General features: G+C 38.5%; 1 long non-coding RNA gene across 1 annotated transcript; it reads left to right on the forward strand.

Moving 5' to 3' along the window:
• The first annotated feature begins 1,029 nt into the window (after positions 1 to 1,029).
• Positions 1,030 to 4,178, forward strand: LOC103226578 (uncharacterized). Its single transcript, XR_005242329.2, has 2 exons — positions 1,030 to 3,092; positions 3,269 to 4,178. It is a non-coding gene; the product is annotated as an uncharacterized lncRNA (long non-coding RNA).
• Positions 4,179 to 14,340: the final 10,162 nt, after the last annotated feature.

The following is a 14,340-nucleotide window of genomic DNA, read 5'->3' on the forward strand; positions in this document are numbered from 1 at the left end:
CAGACAGCACCAAGGGTGGCCTCATACTGGAAAAAAGTTTGACTTTTACCACTTCCTCAGGTTAGTTAGGTAGAAAGTTTTCAGCAGTTATGAATGAAAAGACAAATTCAACCAATCAAAACACTAATAGGTTGTACGAGTCAACAAATACGAAGAAAGATTAATTTAACGAACTTTCACTATTATACACCTGTGACTGTTATCCACTGTGACAATGGCTGTTTCAAATATATAATATATTAAATATATATTTTTTTACCTTCCCAGTATTTTTTTTTTTTTTTTTTCGAGACAGGGTCTGTCGCCCAGGCTGGAGTGCAGTGGCGCGATTTCGGCTCACTGCAACCCGCTCCTGGGCTCAAGCCATCCTCCCACCTCAGCCTCCTAAATAGCTGGGACTACGGGTGCGCACCACCATGCCTGGCTAATTTTTGTGTTTTTTGTAGAAAAGGGGTTTCATCATGTTACCCAAACTGGTCTCCAACTCCTGAGATCAAGCAATCCGCCCGCCTTGACCTCCCAAAGTTCTGGGATTACAGGCGTGCACCACCATGCCCGTCCCCTTTCCAGTATTTCTGACTTTAAAAAAGTAGTCAGCTTCTTCTTAAATTATGGTAAAAGCATACAAAAGTATGCACCAATTTTCTTAAATAAGATCAGTGTGTACTGATGTGTGAATATGTAAAGGCTAAGTGTGGGGAAAAGCATATTTAGTATTTTAAACCATTTGTGGAAAAAACACATACACATCTATGTGTTTCTATATGCATAGAATATTCCTGGAAAAAAGAACAGAAAACTGTTGATTGTATATCCAGAATAGAGATAACTTTTCCCTTTGCAATTTATACCTTTAAGTATAGTTTGAATGTTTTATCCAAGAATGCTTTACTTTTATAATAACAAAAATACTAATATAAACATAATGAATATATTCATTTTCCCTACCCCACTTCGAAACTTCAGCTCTCCCAACTCCAGAACAACTTCCTGTAGTTACAACAGTATACCTGGCAAGAGAAACACCTGTTAAGCATGGGCCAAATAAAGCTTGGCAATTATGAGTAACCAACTTTTCATTATATGCTCATCTTGCTCCCTTTCGTGATTATGTTTTAAAAGGGCAAATTTTGCAAGAAACTGCAATGCAAAGAAGGACATTTTTAATTTCATGCTTTTAAGATATGTATACTTATAGATTCAACTCTTTCTATTATTTGTTTCACATTTGCCTTCGTCTTAACGTGTAAGTTCAGGGACCCTAAGGTATGAAACACATAGTGCCTGTTGCATACAGAATGTAAATTAATGTTTGTCAAATAAATATAGAATGGATTGTTATCACTGAGAAGTGATGTGTTGTCCTTGGAAACAAAGATGACTATCCAGCATCTGTGGAGCATATGTTTTTTCAGTAGGAGAATGGATCTGTGCCAGTTCTCCATCTCAGCTTCTGATTTACAAGGTTATAGTTTTGGATGGCCTGAATTAAAGGTGCAGTGTTCAAGTACAAAGAGATAAGCTTATCTAGAGGCTGAACCCAACATGTGTTGACCTTAACCAAATTCACCAGTTAAAGGATACAAGTGTATTAGGAGTTCAGTAGTAACAATAGTGGCTGGAGACCCAGGACTGATGAGTTCTAGTCCCTACTATCACTAAGTGCTTTGTAGCCTTAGACAAGTAAGTGATTTACCCATTTTCTTATGTTTAAAATGAGGGGCTTGAACTAGATAACATCTAGGTCCATTCATAGCTGCAAAATTCTAATTCTAAATTTAATGATGAGCCAGAAGCAATGGCCCATACCTACAGTCCCAGCTACTGAGGTGGCTAAAGTGGGAGGATCTCTTGAGCCCAGGAGTTTAAGACCAGCCTGGGCAACACAGCAAGACGCTATCTCTAATAGATAAATAAAATGTAATGATGAAATTTTCCCTCTTCCATCTTATATACTATAGATATATATATTCATGAAGAGTAAGTCATACACAAATAAGATAGACAAGGATTCGTTGACAAAAATGTGAAATTTAAGATACATCATTTCTAGTCACATTACATATACATTATGCTTTTACTGTAAAATAAAATGTAGATATTTTCCATACAAGAAAAATATCAGGCTAATATGCTGGCAGTAGATTATAAGGGAAAGAATCCTAATTCAAGTAAGATAAAATATAAAAGATTTGATTAGAATCCAAAATACCAGCAAAAGCAGACTTATTGATCTGAAACAGTTTTTAAAATATTCTGAGAGAAAAGAAATCCATGAAACAAGGATACCAAGGACGTGAAGAATAGAGTTGGAAAATGAAGTTTAAAAAAGATATGTTTATAATGTGAAGTTTTAAAATTTAGCCAAAGCATAGATAGTTAAAGATTAAGACATACTGCCAGAGTGTAATTATTAAAGTGGTAGACATTTACATAAATAAATATCCTCTTAGAACTCTAAATAGTCAACCTATTTAACTAGTTTTAAGATCAAAAGTATCCTTTTGAACACATCAGGAACTGAAGTAACGCAAGGTTAAATGACTTGTACAAAGTTCTCAGTGACTTATCAGTGAAATTGGCACATTGACTCTAAAACTCTTGTCACCAACTCTTATGTTCCAACTATTGACCAGTATCCAAACTTAAGGATTCCTTTTTTTTTTTTTCTTTGACAAAGAGCAAATTGAAATCAGAAATGGGAGTAAAATGGAAGGTTCCAGAAACCAGCGTATTCACAACTCAGGTCAATGAAGACTTCCTTCATCTCTCCTCCTTGTTCCATCACCCATCCATTGCCTACTCCTTCCTAATTCAGATCCTTTTCAGGTTTACAGAAATCACTGTCTGCTGACACAAAACCTCTAGGCTTGTTCAAGAATGAGACCTACATTTGTTTATTTTATAGGTAATTGTGCATTTTTTCATCCTACATCTCAAGAGACCGAGGGACATAAGTAAATTGATCTACTTGCCAATGACTATAAGGACAAAGAAGTTGTAAAAACATCTAAATGATGTTAAACATAAATTAGCTCAGAATAGGTTTGAAGAAGGAAAACTAACAGGGTCAAAGCATGCAATAAAAACTGGTAAGTTCCCCTCTCCCATTCAACCATGCTTAAATATTATATTGCATATCATTCATGTTTTTTATTGTTACATAACTTGTACTATAAGACGTTTATATGAGAAAACATCTACCACCATTTCTAAGATACAGTTCACTTAATAATGATTTTTGGTATTACTTGTATTTGTGTTACAGATGTGCCATTAACTATAGGTCCCCATGAATGGCATCAATTTCAATGTATCATGTTGTATCCATCAAAACGAAACTTCGGAGACCAGCCCTGTAATTGAACCCTGGACATGGATGTGAAAGTGGACAGAAATTAATACCTTAGTGAACTAAAACCTTATGGCTTTTGTGTGGTCCAGACAAGTCCTGTTAAGGGCAATTAAGTTCAGAAATGCACCTTTTCTATCAAAAACATCCTAGTCTTTCCTCCCAGGCCTTTTGACAGTTCATCTGAATTCACATGTCTATTCTAATCAAGCACTTACAAACCAAAAAGAAAAAGTATCTATAGAAGTCATATTGATAGCATCATTGCACATATGACATTGTCTAGCTAAAATAATTCAATATTTGTAATTATAAAATGTTACTATCATAACTTATGGTTTTATAATAGGCTATGAATTAATGATCTCATTTTATCTTATACTACCCCAAGAGGCATTATTATTATCACGAGGTTACACAAGAAAATGGGCCTAGAAATGCCAAAAGTATGCCCAAGATCATTACACAGGTTCCAGTTCTAGATTGACACACACTTGTTTGTCAAAAAGTTTCCTTTTATAAAGCATTTTTATCGCATGATGGTGGTCACTTCTTTTTCTTTTGATATACTTTGGGTATAATCACGATTGTCCTTATTGTATAAAAAGGAACTATTCTGAAGCAAAGAGAGTTCAAGAAAGTGGCCATAGTCGACAGGTTAATAAATGCATCCAAACTTTTAAATTACAACACTGTATTTTGCTTTTTCCTATGTTAGAGGAAAGAAATTAAAAAGTGTGGTATTGAAAGATGTACAACTGACTTTGAAAAAGGGTTCCTCTCTGATTGGTGTTTGTAAGTGATCTAAATAAACATTTTTAAACTATCATTTGTGGAGTCATTGCTACATACTAGGCAATTGAAGACATTGCGTCCACTTTCACCATCACCCTATGAGTTGTCTTTTATTATCCTGTTTTACAGGTGAAAAAACTAACATTCATTGAAATCAAATTAATTTTTTTTTTTTTTTGAGACAGATTCTCACTTTGTCACCCAGTCTGGAGTGCAGTGGCGGGATCTCAGCTCACTGCAACCTCCACCCTGGATTCAAGCAATTCTTCTGCCTCAGCCTCCCCAGTAGCTGGGATTACAGGCGCCCGCCACCACCTGCCTAATTTTTGGTATTTTTTAGTAGAGACGGATTTCACCATGTTGGTCAGGCTGGTCTAAAACTCCTGACCTCAAGCAGTCCACCCACTTCAGCCTCCCAAAGTGCTGGGATTACAGGCATGAGCCTCCACACCTGGCCTGAAATCAAATTAATTTCCTAAAACTACACAGCTGACCAGGCACGGTGGCTCACACCTGTAATCTCAACACTTTGGGAGGCCTAGGCAGGAGGATTGCTTGAGCCCAGGAATTCGAGACCAGCCCTGGGCAACATAGGGAGACCCCATCTGTACAAAAAAATTTAAAAATTAGCCAGGTGTGGTGGTATGCACCTGTAGTCCCAGCTGTTCATGAGCCTGAGGTGGGAGGATGGCTTTAGCCCAGCAGGTTGAGGCTACATGAGCTGTGATCACACCACTGCACTCCAGTCTGGGCAATAGAGTGAGACCCTTTCTCTAAAAAATAAAAAATGAGAAACACTACTCAGCTGAGTAAGTGTGAAAGTTACAGCAGACTTAGAAAGTCACGATTTTGCAACCCCGATGTAATAATTGATTGAGGCAAATAAATCACTGGATATATTTTTGTTGAGTAAAGAATATCAGCCAGGCATGGTGACTCATGCCTGTAATCCCAGCACCTTGGGATGCTGAGGTGGGTGGGATCATTTGAGGTCAGGAGTTCGAGACGAGCCTGGCCAACATGGTGAAACCCTGTGTCTACCAAAAATACAAAAATGAGCTGGATATGGTGGTGTATGCTTGTATTCTCAGCTACTTGGGAGACTGAGGCAGGAGAATTGCTTGAACCCCAGAGACAGAGGTTGCAGTGAGCCACGATTGTGCCATTGTACTCCAGCCTGGGCAACAGAGGAAGACTCTGTCTCAAAAAAAAAAAAAAAAAAAAAAAGAATACCCACATGGTAATTTTCTTAGTCTATCTGAGCTGCTTTAGCAAAAATACCATAAACTGTATGGTTTATAAACAACAAATGTTTATTTCTCACAGTTCCCACAGGCTGGGAAGTCCAAATCAAGGTGTAAGCAGATCCAGTGTCTGGTAACGACCCATTTCTCATAGATGGTGCCTTCTTGCTTTGTTCTCACATGGTAGAAGGGGCCAAACAAGCTTCCTGGGGCCTCTTTCATCAAGGCACTAATCCCATTCATGAGGGCCCCACTCTCATGATCTAATCACCTGCAAAAGTCCCCACCTCTTGATATTATCACATTGGAGGTTAGATTTCAGTGTATGAATTTAGGGGGAACATAAACATCCAAACCATAGCAGTAATAATCCTCTACAATGTAACCCTCTACAGATTACATTCACAATGGATTGGCTGGCTGTTATGCCCTTGCCCAAGTGATCAAACATAGACTCACCAATAGGGGACATCCTGAATGCCATGTGCTTCCTAATGTAAGGCAACAAGAGGTACCCACACCACCTATGTTGTATTCTTGCCAAAAATATTCAACAATCACACAGGTCCAGAATGTGGGACCTTCTAGAAGATTATTGATCAGGGCTTTTCAAAGGGTATCAATATTCATGTTTGTTCATGAAAAAGCAAAACAAGGCAAGGGTATTGTTCTATATTAAAGAGACATAGCAACCACAAGTAATGCACAAACTTTATCCTACTCCTGGATTAAAAAATAATGTGAAACCGCACAGTATTTCATAACACACAGTTGTAAAATACATTTGAGAAGATTAGAAATTAAAATATTGACAGTGTATTCGATGTTGGATTCAAGTTAATTTTCTTAGGTGTGACAGGTATTTATGGATAAAATGTCATGATATATACAAATTATTTTTAAATGGCTCAACAACAAATTATGTTCAAATGATTTAATAGCAACATATGCATACATATAGATCTATCTAAATATGTATATATGCATATGTACACACACACGGGAGAGGGTAGTGACAAAAATGATAAAAATTGGTGAATGTAGGTGAGGACTATACAGTTTCCATTGCATTTTTTTTAACTTTCTCTAGGTTTTTAAATTTTCAAAATAAAAAGGTAAAATGGAACAAACCAACTCAGCTGGTGAGTGGCAGGTCAGCAGGTCAATCAAGTTCTAAAGCTGTCTATAAGTAAGCAGCCATGTTGTGAGTAAAAACTAAAAATTAAAAGATAAATTTAAAAAGTTCTGAAGCTGGTATTTGATTCACATTATACCACCACCTCCACATCTGAGAAAAGTACTAACGTTGGTAGCATTAATAAAATACAACTTAGTCATAATTAATATTTAAACCAACATTCCTTACCTATGAAGACAGTCATACCAAAGTTATTAGGGTACACATTTAAAGGACTGCTCTAGGACATTCTAGGCAGGGACCAGAAAGGCAGGAGAAGGAAGAGCCATGTGTAGATTGAAAAAGACTCTAAGATGATTATTGCACTGCCCCCATCAAGTGAGAACCAATGATTCACTTCCTGGAATAGCAACATGATGGTAGTTATTTGATGAAAGTCAGATAGAGAGGATAACATGGAGGCACCTACAGAACATGAAGGACAAGTTGGAGAGATAAACATCCTAGGTGTGTTTCAAACAGTGAAAAAGCAGGGCTAGAAGCAGAAGATATTAAATCTTAGTTCTAGAATCTTCTCTCATAATCTGTGTAGTATTACCAATCCTCTGCTTCCTTGACTGTAAATTAGGGATGGACAATTATCCTGGCCCTACTACCTACAAATTTAAGGAGTTGTTATCTCATTTCCCCAATTTTGGGGCACCTAATCAAGTATATTTGGTTTTTATTTTATTTTATTTTATTCATTTTATTTTTTTTTTTGAGAAAGAGTCTCGCTCTGTCACCCAGGCCAGAGTGCAGTGGCGCAGTCTTGGCTCACTGCAAGCTCCGCCTTCCAGGTTCACGCCATTCTCCTGCCTCAGCCTCCTGAGTAGCTGGGACTACAGGCGCCTGCCACCACGCCCGGCTAATTTTTTGTATTTTTAGTAGAGATGGGGTTTCACCGTGTTAGCCAGGATGGTCTCGATTTCCTGACCTCGTGATCCGCCCGTCTCGGCCTCCCAAAGTGCTGGGATTACAGGCATGAGCCAGCCACCTTTTAATTACAAACCAAGAAAAGAGGGACAGATGATGTAGTTAACCAGAAAGCACTGGGAGGGTCCATTTTCAGTACTGTATTTCCTTATTGTAAAAAAGTAATCTTACTTGTCTTCATTTGTTTATTGATCAAACACATATTGAGCACCTACTATGTCTCAGGTACTGTGCTAAGATCTGGTTATACTGCAGTGGATGAGATGGAGCATGGTCATAATCCCTGCCTGCACAAAACTTACAGACTAGTGAGGAAAAATGATGTTAAAACCACCATTTACAATAAAACGTGACCCATTTTAAAATAGAGAAAAGACTGAATGCCACAGCAGGGACATTTCACCATAATTTGAGGGTGAGACACATCCTCTCTGAGCAATCACGCCTAAACTGAGATCTGAAGGATCCAAAGAGGTAGTCACCCAACAAGCAGAAGTTCTTTACAGAGGGATCAACATTTGTGGAGGCCAGATGGCAAAGGCAGAACATAGCGGGTTCAAGAATCTGAAAGGCAGTTGGAGTATACAACAGACATCAGATGAGGTTGGCAAATTTGGCAAGGGCCAAAAGGGAGACACTTTAATACTTACACAGTAAAAGGTATGTATGCTTTAATTCCTATTAGAAATGGCAGACAACATTCATGGTAGTTTCTGTTCCTCCTGAAAACTCACCAAAACTATGACGAATGAAATTTTTAAAAGCATAAGTCCATAAGCACACAGGTAATGGAAGAGGAAAAAGCAGCAACACAATTTTGGAAACTGGAAAAATTATAGTTGTCAGACCCAAGAAAGTTGATTCCTAAGCCAGCCATTGGCAAGGCTGAGAAGCAACCTACTGAAAATTTATAACTGAATGTCAAGGACCCTAGCCATCTTTCCTCACTTCCTTCACGTAGTTCTGGCCAACAGATTATCCTGCAGTGAAAACCACAGTTGACAGGCTGAACCATATAAATCAAGCTTTCCAAAAACTTTTCAGTGCTTTTCTCCCAGATATGGGCAGGCAGCCAAGGATCTCCATATAGTTGATAGAACATAATAAGAAAAGTAGAGGCCAAAACAAACTAATAGAAAAACAGCTAGGAAGAAATAAAGACTATGAAGAAGAAAAAAAAGTAATATCTTCAAAAACAGATAGTGAAATATTATAACATATTACAGCCGTTAAACAAGAATTGGGTACTACAAATTTTGTTAAAAAGTAACAGTCGAAGGCCAAAAATAAATTGCTGGATATTAAAAATATCATAGTTTAAAAGGAAATTTTATAGGCTGGGCACAGTGGCAAACACCTGGAATCCAAGCACTTCGGGAGGCCAAAGCAGGAAAATCACTGAGTCCAGCAGTTCGAGACCAGCTTGGGTAACATAGCAAGACCTTGTCTCCACAAATAATAATTGTTTTAAAATTAGCTAAGTGTGGTGGTGTGCACCAGTAGTCCCAGCTATTCAGGAGATGAGGCGGTAGAATAGTTTGAGCCCTGGAGGTTGAGGCTTCAGTGAGCTGTGATCACACCACTGCACTCTAGCCTCAGTAACATAGTGAGACTCAGTCTTTCAAAAAAATAAAAATAAAAAATAAGATAAAAGAAAATTTCAGGTAAAGTTTTAAAATTTAAAGGTGATGAAATTCCCCAGCAGGTAAAACAAAAAGATAAAGAGAAGGAAATTGGAGAAAAAAAGATGAGAAAGTATAGACTAGTTCAGGAAGTTCAATATCTGAATAATGGGAGTTTACAGAAAGCAAGAACAAAGAAAATAGAAGAGAGGAAATTATCAAAGAAATAATTCAAGAAAATTTCTTTTAATAAAGGAAAACAACTTGCCAAATTGAAAGGGTCTATCAAGTTCTCAAGACAGCAAATGAAAATAAATCTACACTGAGACACTTCATTGTGAAATTGCATAATCCTGTGAACCAAAAGACTATTCGAAAAACTTTCAGAAAACAAAATCAGGATTCTAAAAAGAATCCAGTATCAGAATGGTTTTAGACTTCTCAACAGAAACGCTGGATACTAGAAAATAGTAGAAGAGAGTGATTTCTACTCTAGAATTCTATTTCCAGCCAAATTACTAATTGGGTGGGAGAGCAGAGGATAAATGCTTTCAGATATGAAAGGTCAAAAATGCCACCTCCCAGTTTCACTTCTCAGTAAGCCATCAGAAGATTTGTTCAACCAGAACAAGAAAAGGGGAAATGGAATCCAGGTAACAGGGTTCCAATACATGAGAAGGGCAGGATGATGACGGAGGGAGAACCTAAGACCGCAGTGCAGATGGATGCACATCAACCAATCTGGTGGACTGGAGCAGGGCAGAAGACTCTAGGAGAAAGTTCATCAAGAAAATTACACTGAAAGAACAACTGGTTTTTAAACCACATTGATCAATGTGAAGATGGGTTGACAAAAAAGAAAACTTTAAGACTGAATTTTAATTAAAAAAATTTTTAAAGCATGTTGAGGGAAGATTCACAAAATTGGAGGTGGGGACAGTTTGGAGACATGTTAATAAGAACATGGAAAGTTGAAAGCTGTTTTGATCAGTCTGCACAGAGATGGGCATGATTGCCCACCCAGAAATTTATTTAGGTATCCAGACAGACGACACAATGCACTTACCAGTGAATATGAATAAACTAGATTTAGTACAGTAATTGGGATTCCTAACAGGGAAAGAAGATGCGCAAAGGACTGGGAGTGGTTTGGGGATTTTATTGTGGTTTAAGGGTAGACTTAGCACGGAAGAAAATTCTCCTATAATGGGCCAGAGTGTCATATTACATTCTCATTGGATTTCAAAGGCAAGGGCCTACACAGGTTTTTTTTAATCTTGATTCCCAGAGATGTAGAGGAGACAGGAAAAAGGGGTAGTAATTGAAAACTGTCAACAGGCCAGGCATGGTAGCTCATACCTATAATCCCAATATTTTGGGAAGCCAAGGCAGGAGAATCACTTGAGCCCAAGAGTTCAAGACCAGCCTGGGCAACATGGCCAAGACCTCTTCTCTAAAATAAATAAATAAACAAACAAACAAATAAATAAATAAACAAAGTAAGCCTGGTGTCATGACAGGCACCTGTGGTCAAGGAGAATTGCTTGAGCCCAGGAGGTTGAGGCTGCAGTGAGCTGTCTTCACACCACTGCACTCCAGCCTAGGCAACAGAGTGAGACCTTGTCTCAGAAAAACAAGGAAAGAAAAGATAAAAGAAGAAAGCTATCAACAGTCAAACAACAAAAATGGAATCAGCATCTTCATCACAAAAATGAAGTTACAGGGGAGGAAAAAGAGGGTTATTAACTCCAGAAAAAAACGAAAAGCAGTACAAGAAAAGAAGAGTACTCTATAGCATAGTATATGGCTCAGATATAAATAAAATATATAGAAATAAATATGTAGAAAGTCCTATCAGTGCAAATACTGAATGCAATATTATTAAATCATGATCATGTTGGGAAGAAAAGGAATGGAAAGTGTACATGTGTATGGGTACCTATAGGGTTTGGTGAAATTAAATCTTCATTTCTAAAGTTAGAAGTTACTGAGAGAAAACTTTAATAGCACTTTAAATACGTTATTTAGAGATATGGAGATGATTTCAAAGGAATTGGGTAGAATAGCTGGAAGTGGTTGCCCCTAGGGAACTGAACCATAAGAAATCGTGGACAGTGATATGGGAGAGGGTATATTGTCGGGCCACTGTTTTGTTTGTTTGTAACAGGTGTGGGTATAAAACTTAAAATATGTATAACTAACTATTAAATGACTAAAAACATTGACTTTGTCCTAAAGGCAAGGGAGAGCTACCCATCACCTTGAAGCTCTAAGCAATGAGGCTCTGAGCATCCGATAATGATATCAGATTTTCATTTTATTAAAATTATTCTAGTTACTTTATGGAAAAGAATTTGAGGGAGGAAAGAATGGATACAGAGGTGTCTCTAGGAAGCTATTAGTTACCAGTACCCTGGAAGGTAGACAGGAAGTTATATTGACCTGAATTCAGGTATGACTCTAGGAGTAGTAGAAGTAGATGTGTGAGTACTTTGAGGTTGATTGGATTGTGGGATCGGAGAGGGAGGACTACAGTTTGGTACTACATTTTCTGGTTTGGACGATGGGTGCATGGAGATGCCATTCATTTAGACAAGAAATACTGAAGGGGAGCAGGTTTAGAGGAAATAGAATAATTTCAATATTGGATATCCAAGCAGAATGGCTGTCAGGGCATCACAGGCGTGGGCCTGGAGCACAGGAGAGAAAGCTGGACTAGAGACGTAGATTTAGAATTATCAGCATAGAAGTGGCAATTGAAGGCCAGGCGCAGTGGCTCATGCCTGTAATTCCAGCACTTATGGACACCAAGGCGGGCAGATCACCTGAGGTCAGGAGTTTGAGACCAGCCTGGCCAACATGGTGAAACCCTGTCTCTACTAAAAATACAAAAATTAGGCAGGCATGGTGGCACATACCTGTAATCCCAGCTACTCAGCAGGCTGAGGCAGGAGAATAGCTTGAACCCAGGAGGCAGAGATTGCAGTGAGCTGAGATCATGCCACTGCACTCCAGCCTGGGCAACAGAGCAAGATCTATCCCCCTACAAAAAAAAAAAAAAAAAAAAAAAGCAAAAAGAAAAGAAATAGCAATTGAAGGCCTGGGGGTGGATGAGATTGTTCAGGTAGAAGGTATAAAGAGTAATCAGTGGCTAGGTATATGCCCAAAAGAATTGAAAATAGAGTCTCAAAGACATATTTGCGCACCCACGTTTATAACAGCATTATTCACAATAGCTAAAATGTGGAAGTAGTTCAAGTACCTATTGACAGACAAATGGCTAAGCAAAGTGTGATGTAGACACACAATGGGATATTACTCAACCTTAAAAAGGAAGGAAATTCTGACACATGTTGCGACATGGATGAACCTTTACATTACGCTAATTGAAAAATAAGCCAATTACAAAAAGACAAATATTGTATGATTCCACTTACATGAGGTATTTAAGAGTAGTCAAAATCATAGACACAGACAGTAGGATGGTACTTGCCAGGGGTTGAAGCAAGGAGGAAATGGGGAGTTATTGTTTAATAGGCACAGAGTTTCAGTTTTATAAAATAAGAAGAGTCATTAAGATGGATGGTGGTGGCCGGGCGCGGTGGCTCAAGCCTGTAATCCCAGCACTTTGGGAGGCTGAGACGGGTGGATCACGAGGTCAGGAGATAGAGACCATCCTGGCTAACACGGTGAAACCCCGTCTCTACTAAAAAATACAAAAAAATACACACACACACACACACACACACACACACAAACCAGCTGGGCAAGGTGGCGGGCACCTGTAGTCCCAGCTACTCGGGAGGCTGAGGCAGGAGAATGGCGTAAAACCAGGAGGTGGAGCTTGCAGAGAGCTGAGATCCGGCCACTGCACTCCAGCCTGGGCGACAGAGCAAGACTCCGTCTCAAAAAAAAAAAAAAAAAAAAAAAAAAGATGGATGGTGGTGATGATTGCCCAACATTATGAATATTTAATACCTCTGAATTGTATATACTTAAACATAGTAAATTTTGTGTTATGTATATACTAATGGAATTGAAAAATTGAAGAAAAAGAAAAGAATAATCAGTGTCAAAGGCAGAGCCTGAACAAATATAAAAAGGGAAGAGGATGAGGAGCCTGCAAAGGGGGATGAGCAGAGGCAGGCAGAAAAGTAGTAGGAAAGTCTGTGTACTGTGGGAATCAGGGAGGAGAACGTTCAATCTACCCAGTGGTGCCAAAAGGGTAACTGAGATAGGGATGGATCACATAGAGGAACATCTGTTAGGAACCTTGACCAGAGCCAAGGCTATGGAGCACTGGAGTAGGTGAAGTATGTCTAAGCAGAAGCATTCATTTTCATCTCTGTTTAATAGATAATAGCAATTTTTCTCAAGTTTATTATGAGCTAGATACTGTATTAAGTATCTGACCTAGTTTATCTTATTTAATCCTCAAAATAACATCATCTCTATGAAGTAGATATTATTAACATCCCAATTTTTCAGATGAAGAACCTGAGGTTGCAAGAGGTTAAGCAGTTACTCAAAGGAACAGAGCTAGTCAGCAGACAGGCTACAGTACAAACTCAAGGAGTCTCACTTCAGAGTGCAAGCTCCTAAATGTACTGCACCCTCCAAATGACCTGCCCAAAATGACTCATCTGTTCAGCAAGCCTACTGTGTGCCAGGTGCTGGTAATCTAACAGTGTATAAACCAAACCAAAGCCCCTGACCTCATAAAACTTACTTTCCAGTGGAGGAGATGATAGTAAACAAACAAAAAAAAATTCAGGCTAGGAGCCGTGGCTCATGCCTGTAATCATAGCACTTTGGCAGCCAAGGCAGGAAGATGACTGGAGCCCAAGAGTTCAAGACCCACCTGGGCAATATAGGTCTTGTCTCTACAAAAAATTAAAAATTAGCCAGTCATGATGGCACATGCCTGTAGTCCCATTTACTGGGGTCAGGGACAGAAGGATCTCTTGCACATGGTAGGTTGAGGCTGTAATGAGCTGTGATCCTACCACTGCACTCTGGCCTGGGCGACAGAGTAAGATCCTGTCTCAAATTTAAAATATATATATATGTATTTATATGTATGTTTATATATATGTATATATATGTAAGTTTATATATATATGTGTATATATGTATGTTTATATATATATATATATAGTGGCTCATGCCTATAATCCAAGCACTTTGGGAGGCCAAGGAGGGCAAATCACTTGA

The sequence above is a fragment of the Chlorocebus sabaeus genome, chromosome 21 (genome assembly GCF_047675955.1).
Source record: "Chlorocebus sabaeus isolate Y175 chromosome 21, mChlSab1.0.hap1, whole genome shotgun sequence".
Classification (NCBI taxonomy): Eukaryota; Metazoa; Chordata; class Mammalia; order Primates; family Cercopithecidae; genus Chlorocebus; species Chlorocebus sabaeus.